This window comes from Schistocerca serialis, chromosome 9 (genome assembly GCF_023864345.2).
Source record: "Schistocerca serialis cubense isolate TAMUIC-IGC-003099 chromosome 9, iqSchSeri2.2, whole genome shotgun sequence".
Classification (NCBI taxonomy): domain Eukaryota; kingdom Metazoa; phylum Arthropoda; class Insecta; order Orthoptera; family Acrididae; genus Schistocerca; species Schistocerca serialis.
Window position 1 is genome coordinate 321357511 of NC_064646.1, and position 12062 is coordinate 321369572.

Sequence of the window (12062 nt, forward strand, 5' to 3'; positions counted from 1 at the left end):
TCATTCCTCCCCTTTTCCTTCACCCACACCACGTTCTGACTGCTTGCAATGCCATATTTTCCTCTGGTGACAGAATGTGGAACTATTTCTCTTTTTTTTTTTTCTTTTATCTTCAGCATGCTCCGCAAGCGCACCGATTAATGAACATCTCTACGATATTTCAGCCTCCTGCGATGTATACAGCCCAGACTGTAAGACTCGGAACACCCGGTAGTATGCCGGCCGAAGTGGCCGTGCGGTTAAAGGCACTGCAGTCTGGAACCGCAAGACCGCTACGGTCGCAGGTTCGAATCCTGCCTCGGGCATGGATGTTTGTGATGTCCTTAGGTTAGTTAGGTTTAACTAGTTCTAAGTTCTAGGGGACTAATGACCTCAGCAGTTGAGTCCCATAGTGCTCAGAGCCATTTGCATTTTTTGCACCCGGTAGTATATACTCCATGTTTTGCGCAATATGCGACCGATTACGCCTGTCATCCTGGGGACATATGACAGGAAGAGTGTAACCATCTTTCATCTTCTGATATGTCACGTCACGGGCTGTTTGGTTTCAGTATCACTGGTGGAATAGCTGTTGTTCCACAGATAACGTTCCATGTGTTGCATCTCATGTCCGAAGTGCTGCAGCTCTTATATTCGTCTTATTCTCATTACAAGCGTATTAATCATATCTCTTCTGTCGCTCTGGTGGTAATTTAAAAATTCGTGCAGATATTGTTCGTATGTGTCCGGGTTCGATACATTCTGAGGCCCATGTGCTCCCCATTCTTTGTCACCAGCGCATCTAGAAAGGATAGCCGCTGATCCTTTCATATCTTCATAGTAAATCTGTGTTCGCATCGAGATTGTTCATATGTCTTACGTAGTCATCGATCTGTTGCTCACCACAGCTCCACGTGACGAAGGTGGCGTCGACGTACCTGTATCACAGTTAAGGTTTACTTGTTGCTAAGTCCAGCGCCTAACTTTCTTCATTTGCAGATAACAAGGGGAGAACCACAGTGTAATAGTCAGAGAAACGCCTGCGGACGTTATCACTGCAAGTACATATAATCTCTGGTCGCGGGTTCGACTCCAATCAGTCACCAGCAATTAACAGTGCATCTTTGACAATGGCAACCATTTGCTCTGGAGAAATCATTAAAGAAGCGTAGGCCCAAGATTCCGACAGGAAAGCCAACAGGCAAGACGTCGAGTCGCCACAAAAGCCGCGAAGGCACATAGCGTCAACTGAATTTGGAATGAGAACACGTAATGTGTTTGGCCGAAGCTGTCGCTTACGTGAGTGAACGCTCGGTCGACAGTGGCCTTAGTGTTGTCGGAATCCCATGTAAAAAAAGACGCACATTAAAGCACTGCTCGTGTAACCAATTGCTACGTTTCTCCGGGGACAAGGCCTGTCCTCTTACGTCGGTGAATAGAGCGACAGGCCGAGCCCCAGACGGGTGACAAAAGCTTGTGCGAGGTGCCAGTCGACGTCTCCTTATAGGACAAAGCCGATCGGCGCCGTATGTGGGGCGGCCGGCGTCGCAGAGATTGTGGCAGCCCTGAGCCCGGCACGGCCGCGCCTACTCTCACTATCTGGTGGGCGGATCACCGGGCGGCCGCTCATGCGTTGCGTTAATGACGTTCCAATGTGGCGCGTGGAAAGGCGTGCGGAGGCAGGTCTGGCAGCGAGAGCGGCCGCCGGCAGCCAGAGGTCACGTGACGCGAGACGCCGACGCCGCGCCGGTGAGCGGCCGCGACAGCATTCACCGGCTCCTCAGCCGCAGCCGCAGCCGCGATAGCGTAACAGCCTGGCCTGCTCGCGCCGAAGGCTCCGCCAAGGCCACTGACCGGCGGCTGCCAACAGCGTCGCCTCACACACACTGCTCGAATCTGCCGGTGGGCGACGAAATTGGAGAACTAATGAGTTTTTGGCACTTACTGTAACACTAGTATCGTCTGCAAAAAGTAGCATTTCTGCTCGATGGACGTTAAGCGGAAGATCTTTCACGTATATAAGGAATAGAAGTGGACCCACAATTGAACCCTATGGGACACTTTGATTTCTCTCCAGATACTGAAATTTTCATTCCTTCCAATATCGTTCGAATTATTCAGCACAACTTCTTGCATTCTATTTGTTAACTATGAATCGCATCGTTTGTTTCTAAACCAACATTTCCTGAGCAATCCGATTTAACTATGGGGCTTACCTATTGACCCCCTCGTTGACTTTCTTCATACTTATAGAATTTGAAGGTGAGAGTCCAAACACCAATTTACCGAAGCAATAAGACGCACTTCTCAAAAACACAAGAGTAAAACAATTTTGAAAACTTGACGCTTTTCGAGTACTTTTACGTATGAAACATTTCGGCCATTTTTTGTGCTACAGAATGATATTCCGGCCAGGCATGAAAAAAAATTAAAGTTATACCTGGTCGGCGCCAGCGCCAGAGCCAGAGTTGAAGCCAAGGCAGACTAGTATGCAATATATATATATAGAATTTCCAATAAGGAAGAAAAGCCGATAATGCGTATAGAATGCAATAGGGCAGTGTCTGTACTTCACAGTGTCCAAAGGAACAGACAGTGCTGACTATTGACAGCTGAATTAAACTATGAAATGTATTCGAAAATTACGAATAAGACTCTACGTAGGCTATACGATTTACTAGCGATGATGAAAACTGGTGCCAGACCAGGACTCCAATCCGTATTTCCCGCTGCCCTACTGTATTTCATGCCAATGCAAGACAATCTGACGAACAAAAACAATGTCTCTCTCTGTGCGGGAATCATATGATTTGTATGCGAGCACTATGGGAAGCTCGCATTCGGGAGGACGACGGTTCAATCCCGCGTCCGGCCATCCTGATTTAGGTTTTCCGTGATTTCCCTAAATCGCTCCAGGCAAATGCCGGGATGGTTCCTTTGAAAGGGCACGGCTGACTTCCTTTCCCATCCTTCCTTAATCCCATGAGACCGATGACCTCACTGTTTGGTCTCTTTCCCCCCAAACAACCCAACCAACTATGGGAAGTAGACACTAGGGCATGTGGAAGCTTGATATGGCCGCATGTTTTGCACGGATAGCCATAGCGGTTAAGGCAAACGCTGATGTAAAGCAGAAAATCGAAGTTCGAGACCCGGGGCAGCACAAGTTTTCATACGTTACTAGTAAATCATATAGTCTACGTACAACCGCTTTCGCAGTTTGCGAATACATTTCATAAAGCATGTAGCATTGACACACCACCGAGCTAATTGCCTCACACTAACCAAACTGGATGACCAAAGTGCCAGTACAGTAGATTGACCTCACAGACGGCAGCATAACGTTGGAGTTGGGACACTGCGGTGCGGCATGCAGATCAGAAAACTAGACCACATTCGATCATCCTTGACACACGATAATGTCATTGGCATCGACTGACCAGCACAAATATTCTGACATTCAAAGCCCAGTTCTCAGTTTGTAGCCAACCAATCCCGAGGTGGGACTTGTGACAGCCAATCCACAGCCCACCTAGATGACTTCGACCTATGATGCGAAAGCCACCCCTGCCTGAAGACACGGCATTCGTGGCTTCCTCCCACCTCATCATCGCCTTCACTGGAAATAAAATGAGCGTTTGGCGTCATTAGCCGGGAGGCCCCTGGCGGGGCAGGTCCGGCCGCTTTTGTGCAGGTCTTATTACATTCGACGCCTCATTGGGCAACCTGCGCGCCGGATAGGGATGAAATGATGATGAAGACAGCACAACCTGGGCCCGTAGGAAGGCAATCCTTCATCTAACCACTCAGCTATCCCGGCGGACTTCGCCTTCACTAATGAGAGGACTTACATGCCTCCCACCAGCAGGCGATCTGGAGGCCTAGCTGATGGTACATGCCGAACTACCATCATCCTGGGACGAGCATAGTAGCTGCTACCCCCTGACCTGTGTCAACAAGTAGACACTGGCCTCGCTGGTCGTCTCTCGCGAGGTGCCCGGGAGGTCACTCTTCACGACTATGGACACCTTGCGCAGAGCAGTTGGATGCCTTTCCGGGGCGCCGTCTACGCCGTCAGCGAGAGCAACCTGGCAGTCCTCTAGCTGTGCTGCTGGCCACCGAACCACGCGAGCAACATCCGCAGTGCGTTAGATTTGCAGTCTCCTGTACGTACCTGCGCATTTCGAGTGCAGCTCCCCGCCCCCCCCCCCCCCTCCCCCGATCCCCATTACTGTGGACAACCGACACGGCGAGAAGTGCACTGCAGGCGGTAGCATATATTTGCGTGGGTAGCTTCCTTTCGCTCGCCCGGCTACTGGAAGCCGCGAAGGAAGACGTCTCTGTATCCATGAAAAATAAATGCACCGCGCGGAGTGGCTGCACGGTTGGAAGCGCCATGTCACGGATTGCGCGACCTCGAGTCCTCCCTTGGGCACGGGTGTGTGTGTGTGTTGTTCTTAGTATAAGTTAATTTAAGTACACTACTGGCCATTAAAATTGCTACACCAAGAAGAAATTCAGATGATAAACGGGTATTCATTGGACAAATATACTATACTAAAACTGACATGTGATTACATTTTCACGCAATTTGGGTGCATAGATCCCGAGAAATCAGTACCCAGGACAACCACCTCTGGCCGTAATAACGGCCTTGACACGCCGCGGCATTGAGTCAAACAGAGCTTGAATGGCGTGTACAGGTACAGTTGCCCATGCAGCTTCAACACGATACCACAGTTCATCAAGAGTAGTGATTGGCGTATTGTGACGAGCCAGTTGCTCGGCCACCATTGTCCAGACGTTTACAGTTGGTGAGAGATCTGGAGAGTGTGCTGGCCAGGGCAGCAGTCGGACATTTTCTGTATCCAGAAAGCCCCGTACGGGACCTGCAACACGCGGTCGTGCATTGTCCTGTTGAAATATAGGGTTTCACAGGGATCGAATGAAGGGTAGAGCCACGGGTCGTAACACATCTGAAATGTAGCGTCCACTGTTCAAAGTGCCGTCAATGCGAACAAGAGGTGTCCGAGACGTGTAACCAATGGTACCCCATACCATCACGCCGGGTGATACACCAGTATGGCGATGACGAATACACGCTTCCAATGTGCATTCACCGCGATGTCGCCAAACACTGATGCGACCATCATTATTGTTTGGCGACTCCATGTTGTCTTGTGCACTACGACCAGATAACAGGTATACTTGAAAAAAGAGACAGCATTGGTCGTATATTTTTTACTATTGCAAAATCGATTTTCTGTCACTGAGTGACCATCTTCAGTGCTATATTGTATAACTTAAATTGGGATGCACTGTTGTCACTAAGCTTACGGCAATCACATAGTCATTATGCTGTAAACAGAAACTAGATTCATCCGAAAAAATGACTTTTGCCATTGTGCATCCATGTTCGTTGTTGAGTATACAATCGCAGGCGCTCCTGTCTGTGATGCAGCGTCAAGGGTAACCGCAGACATGGTCTCCAAGCTGGTAGTCCATGCTGCTGCAAACGTCGTCGAACTGTTCGTGCAGATGGTTGTTTCTTGCAAACGTCCCCATCTGTTGACTCAGGGATCGAGACGTGGCTGCACGTTCCGTTATAGCCATGCGGATAAGATGCCTGTCATCTCGACTGCTGGTGATACGAGGCCGTTGCGATCCAGCACGGCGATCCATATTACCCTCCTGAACCCACCGATTCCATATTCTGCCAACGGTCATTGTATCTCGACCAACGCGAGCAGCAATGTCGCGATACGATAAACCGCAATCGCGATAGGCTACAATCTGGAAACGTGATGGTACGCAATTTCTCCTCCTTACACGAGGCATCACAACAACGTTTCACCAGGCAACGCCGGTCAACTGCTGTTTGTGTATGAGAAATCGGTTGGAGACTTTCCTCGTGTCAGCACGTTGTAGGTGTCGCCACCGGCGCCAACCTTGGGTGAATGCTCTGAAAAGCTCATCATTTACATATCACAGCATCTTCTTCCTGTCTGTTAAATTTCGCGCCTGTAGCACGTCATCTCCGTGGTGTAACAATTTTTATGGGTAGTAGTGTAGCATGTAACTCTAGGGACCAATAACCTCAGCAGTTTGGGCCCTTAGGAATTCACACATTTTTTGAATAATAAATGCATGTTGTGTTAACACTATCTTACTAGGGCCTTCGGGCGTTCGACTGATCTTCACAACTGCACGCCACTTCCTGCCATAATGGCAGTCATAGAGACTACAACTATAGTCCTCTATAATCCTGACACATGTGCCATTAGCTGACTGTATACTGGTTCTGTCTCAGTAGTAGAGGTTTTTTATATTTACTTGAATTCTATATTTATTATCAACTGCAAATGTCAACTGACAAATATTGAATCATAATTTTTAACAACTATAACGAGTTTTATTTTTAATTACTAATTGTGTCCCGGGCATTGTTTTTAAAGCTGTATAAGTATGAAGAAGATCGTAGGGGGCTAGTCGGTACGGTACCACTGTAAGATACGGTGCTGAAGGATGATTCCAGATTTCACTGTTGAAGCAACACTCCTGATCGTGATTTAAATATTCTTTCTGGCAGTTTCCCAGATAACGCCTGCAATGGCCAATTTTCTGGCGATGAAGATTATCCAGAATATATGAAGGTGTAGAGGGTAAGCATGGAGGTAGAAAAGAAAGCGTCTCAGCAGACAATGAGCTCCATGAGCTGTCGTGGCGCGAGGGACCGGACGGCAGAGCCACGACAGCAATGAACACAGTCTGCCTGAGCGCGCAGAAGCGCCGAGAAGTGTCACCTAACTATTGCACTCGAATAGTTTGGAGTAAACATTTCTTGGCAAGTGAGTGATTCTGTTGAGAGGAAAATATAGTGTTGGGCAGGAGGAACGAAACTGGCTGAACAAATAATTCAATTGACAGATGAAAAATCTGAGTTGTCGAATCAGAGGGAACGATATAATCACAGCGAATTTTGCAGTAGGGCCGTGGAGAGACGTTATACAGTTATATTCTGGTGACAGGCGACGAGACCTATTGCAAGTCGCTTCCACATTCACTGAAAGTGCGCTGAACGATCGCGAACGCAAACGGCGACCGTAAGTCGTAATCTTTGCTATTATACGAAGAATGCAACCCAGTCCTGCTGCTGACTTCATGGAAGTAACTTTCTCTACCCGGAGATACCATCTCGCGTACGCGCCACCATGAATGTCAAATTGTTCAAATGGCTCTGAGCACTATGGGACTTAACACCTGCCGCGCGGGATTAGCCGAGCGGCCTGTCAGACAGACGGCGCGACCGATCCCGATTTTACGCAGAGGAGATTGCAACACTATTCTTAGGTCGGTATGAACATGTCTTATTTGAAGGCGACTTCAACTGCGTGCTCGCACCAAAATATCAACACCCACGTTATACTTCGTGCCCGGTGCTGCGGCAACTCATACAGGACATGAATCTCATTGATACATTGGAGAAGATACATGGCGACAGACGTGGATACACCTACGTCACGAGTCACTCTGCAAGTCGTCTCGATCGCATTTACGTAACACGTCGTCTCGAACCTGCGATCGTCGATGCGGAATTGTGGCCGGTCGCCTTTTCAGATCACATAGCATATATATGCACGGTCTCCCTGAGTCGTCAACAAGTGTGGAGGAGTCGCAGTGTTTGGAAACTGAATACAGCACACCTTAGGGAACCTGAGTGCAGACGCTTAGTCGAAGACACTTGGAACGTGTGTGAACGACGCCTCTCGACATATCCGACGACGTTGCAGTGGTGGCTGGAATGCGTTAAGGCTACATTGCGCCGAGCGTTATATGCATACGGAAGAGAGCAGATGATGTGGAGGCGATACACGACGGAATTTTATTTCACGATGCTCCGCGAACTTTCTGTACAAGCACCTTCACAGGAGCGTCGTGCCGGTATAAAACGAGCACAGGCCCAAATAATTTCCATAACGCGCCGCCGACTGGAGGGTGTCGCAATCCGTGCAAGGGCCTTTGAACGAGTCCGTGGAGAATCCCCGTCGATGTATCACGTTATCAGAGAAAAACGACGTAGCCGCAAAACCTTAATACAGACGGTCGTACTGCCAGATGGTCGCCGCATGACAACGCAAAAAGACATTGCCAACGCTTTCGTGGAACACTACGGTCATCTCTATCAAGAAGCGGAACACGATCAGGCAGCCTTTCATGAGGTCCGACGAACGCTCTCCGCGTGTCTCAAATGGTTCAAATGGCTCTGAGCATTATGGGACTCAACATCTTAGGTCATAAGTCCCCTAGAACTTAGAACTACTTAAACCTAACTAACCTAAGGACATCACACACACCCATGCCCGAGGCAGGATTCGAACCTGCGACCGTAGCAGCCCCGCGGTTCCGGACTGCAGCGCCAGAACCGCTAGACCACCGCGGCCGGCCCGCGTGTCTCGACGAGTCGGCCAACCTGGAGTTAACAGGTGAAATCACAGTTGACGACGTAATGGAAGCGATTGATAAGGGAGCGTCGCACAAATCGCCGGGTCCCGACGGGTTTCCGTTAGAGTTCTATCGTACATTTAAAGATCTCATGATCCCACGATGGACTACCATGTACTGCGAATTGATGTCTCCCAACGTGACTCTTCCACCCTCCTTCGTGGAAGGAATGATCATCCCCATCCACAAACCATCTGGCGGCACAGGGATACAGGCCTACCGGCCACTGACCCTTCTTAATTGCGACTACAAGATCTACGCCAGGATACTTGCAGCACGCTTTAAACGCGTGATACGCCAAGTGATTTCACTCGACCAAACCCAGCTAGGAGGAGCTAGCAATATACAAACGGCACTCAACGACTACCGCGATGTTATCGCACTGGCTTCAACATGTCGTCTCCGGGGTGTATTGGTCTCGATAGACTTCGATCGCGCATTTGACAGGCTGAGTCATGCTTATCTCACGGACGTGATGACGAAAATGAAGTTTCCGGAAAGTTTTGTCACCGTCGTCATGAGACTACTCCACGGAGCCGCATCCAAAGTGCTCATCAATGGACGCTTGGTGGGCCCCATCACCATCTCACGATCGGTCAGACAAGGGTGCCCGCTGTCGACGATATTGTATGCCATCGCTGTCGAGCCGCTGCTTTGCGGGCTCCGGAATCGACTCCAAGGAATGACGATAAGGCACAACACGTTTATATGCCGAACATACGCAGATGACCTAGTGTTTTTAGCACGGTCAGGCGACGAGGCAAGAGTGGCCTTGCATTGGATTAATTTGTATTGTATGGCTACGGGAAGTCGCCTGAACATGGCAAAGTCAGGAGCGATGAACATCGGGAGAGGACTCCCGACAGGAAGTGTAGCACCATTACAGCCGATCAACAAGATGAAATGCCTAGGAATTATCTTCACTACAGACTGAGTTACAGAGATCTTCTGCAAACAATTCGTGCGAGTGTCCGAAGTCACAGGTTAAGGGCACTGGATATGATACAACGGGTCACCTTTGCCAACACTTATCTAGCCTCTCGCATCCCCCACCTGGCACAAGTTCTTCCTATGCCGGTGGTGTTGGCCCGCCGAATCCTGGCGGCACTAGGATATTTTGTGGGCACAGGTCTGCTTTTTAAGGTAGGATACGAAACCCTCACCCTTCCTCGTAGTCGTGGAGGTCTTGGACTAGTCCACGTACGCGACCGAGCAGTGGCTATTTATGTAACCACAATGATAAAGCTGTGGACACGACACCAGACAAGTCTGACGGGCAGCTTGATAGACGAACTCGCTCCACCTTCTCTTTCGGCTCCGGTAGCGGTGGCTCACATCTCACCATCGCTTGCCCATATGCGAACCTTCTTTGTGGAACACAGTTATGTACATATGGAACTACCGACTACCAGGACGGCGACGGCACGTGATATATATCACATCTTGACTCGACGACGGCCGAATAATGCCGTAGAGCGCCGCCAACCTACAGTTACATGGTCAGTGGTATGGCGTACAGTGCACCACCCACACCTTGATACGGGAACGCGCGCACTGTGGTATCAGGTGGTAAATGGGAAATACGTGACTCGTTCCAGGTTGCATACAATTCATATGGCGGACGAGCCACTGTGTCCGCAGTGCAATGTTATAGACACTGAGGAGCATCGCCTGATATACGGTCCTTCGGCGGACGTATGGTGTTTGGTCAAAAAAATGATCGCCTTCCTCCTTCGGGTGGGGCCGCAAACAATAGAACCACGCACACTACTTCTCCCAGATAGGACATATTATCCCCGAACGAAGACAAACGCAGTGACTTGGATTCGAGGTTTGACTGTGCGTTATCTTTTCCGAGACGGCAGTAAGAATGTGCTTGACTTTTGGGCCTTACTACAGGAACATCACTCACAGCTTATGAGACATCCGAGATATCGAACATATTACGCAAATTTTTTAGGGAGTGCCTTACTTGATCCCCCACCCAGTTGGGGTGTCCCAGGTAGGAGAATGTAATTATTGTCTATAACTATCAGAACAAGAACGGACCAAGACAGTGGAGAGGATCCACAACACACGTGAAGACGTACCCGACACCAACGCGAGGTATGACGGGATTAGGGAGGTACGCGCCTAAAAGAGGAACGTAGAACGTTATTGTTTTGTACTGACAGAAGCAGGATATTTTATTTTCTTATTTTCACTATTATGTAAAAAAAGTCCACTTATTTACGTTTCCCAGAAGAATTTTATTTTATAAAGTCATTGTCTTATATATTTTAAAAAAATGCTAGAAGCAGTTTATGTTTGTTAAAAAAAAAAAAGTGGTCTGCGTAGAAAAAAAAAAGGGCCTAAGGCGCTGCAGTCATGGACTGTGCAGCTGGTCCCGGCGGTGGTTCGAGTCCTCCCTCGGGCATGGGTGTGTGTGATTGTCATTTTAATTTAGGTTAAGTAGTGTGTAAGCTTAGGGACTGATGCCCTTAGCTGTTAAGTTCCATAAGATTTCACACACACACTTAACATCTGAGGTCATCAGTCCCCTAGAACTTAAAACTACTTAAACCTAACTAACCAAGGACATCACACACATCCATGCCCGAGGCAGGATTCGAACCTGCGACCGTAGCGGTCGCGCGGTTCCAGACTGAAGCGCCTAGAACCGCTCGGCCACACAGGCCGGCCATGAATAGCAAGACGACAACGCACAGGCACACATCGCCACATGGTACGCCCTAAAGTATTCCTATAAAGATTTGCCTACCAACGTTCCATTCATTTCAAAATAATAACTAGCACCTTGGAAAAGAACCCTGAAGTCTTTAATAATACACTGGTGTGCAAAACTTAACACGAAAGCCCAACGAAACTTGGACCACACATGGAAAGGAGCGCGACAGTACAGTACGGTACAGTACAGAAACTGAAAGAAATACGTAATGAGACGAACAGAAATGACACTTTTATTCGAAGGCAAAAATTACACTGAAGTCACCTTGACTTACGAAGGTCCCTTGGACATAACAAAAAGCAAGTTGGTTCAAATGGCTCTGAGCACTATGCGACTTAACTTCTGAGGTCATCAGTCGCCTAGAACTTAGAACTAATTAAACCTAACTAACCTAAGGACATCACACACATCCATGCCCGAGGCAGGATTCGAACCTGCGACCGTAGCGGTCGCTCGGTTCCAGACTGCAGCGCCTAGAACCGCACGGCCACTCCGGCCGGCCAAAAAGCAGGACATGATTCTAAATAGGATGTGTGAGCGCCACGAACGGGCAGTATATTCTCTGCAATGGGCCCCATGGCTGGTAAGGAATTCATGTTGTAGGGCGTCCCATTCCTCCACCAGCAAGATTGACAACTGCTGAACAGTCGTTGATGTATGCAGACGTGGTGCAATGCGTCTGCCAAATGCACCCCGCACGTCCTCGACGGGATTTAAGTCTTGGGAATGAATAGACGAGTCCTTTCGCCGAATGACCTCCCGTCCCAAGAGGTCCTCCACATGAGCAGTTCGATGCGATCGCGCATTGCCATCAATAAAAAGGAAGTCAGGGCCGCATGCACACCTGAAAAGA

At 48.9% G+C, this 12062-nt stretch overlaps 1 protein-coding gene across 2 annotated transcripts in view; it reads left to right on the top strand.

Moving 5' to 3' along the window:
- LOC126419254 (protein spaetzle 5) overlaps positions 1 to 12062 on the top strand; it is a 341611-nt gene that overhangs the window by 166980 nt on the left and 162569 nt on the right. The window lies entirely within an intron of this gene.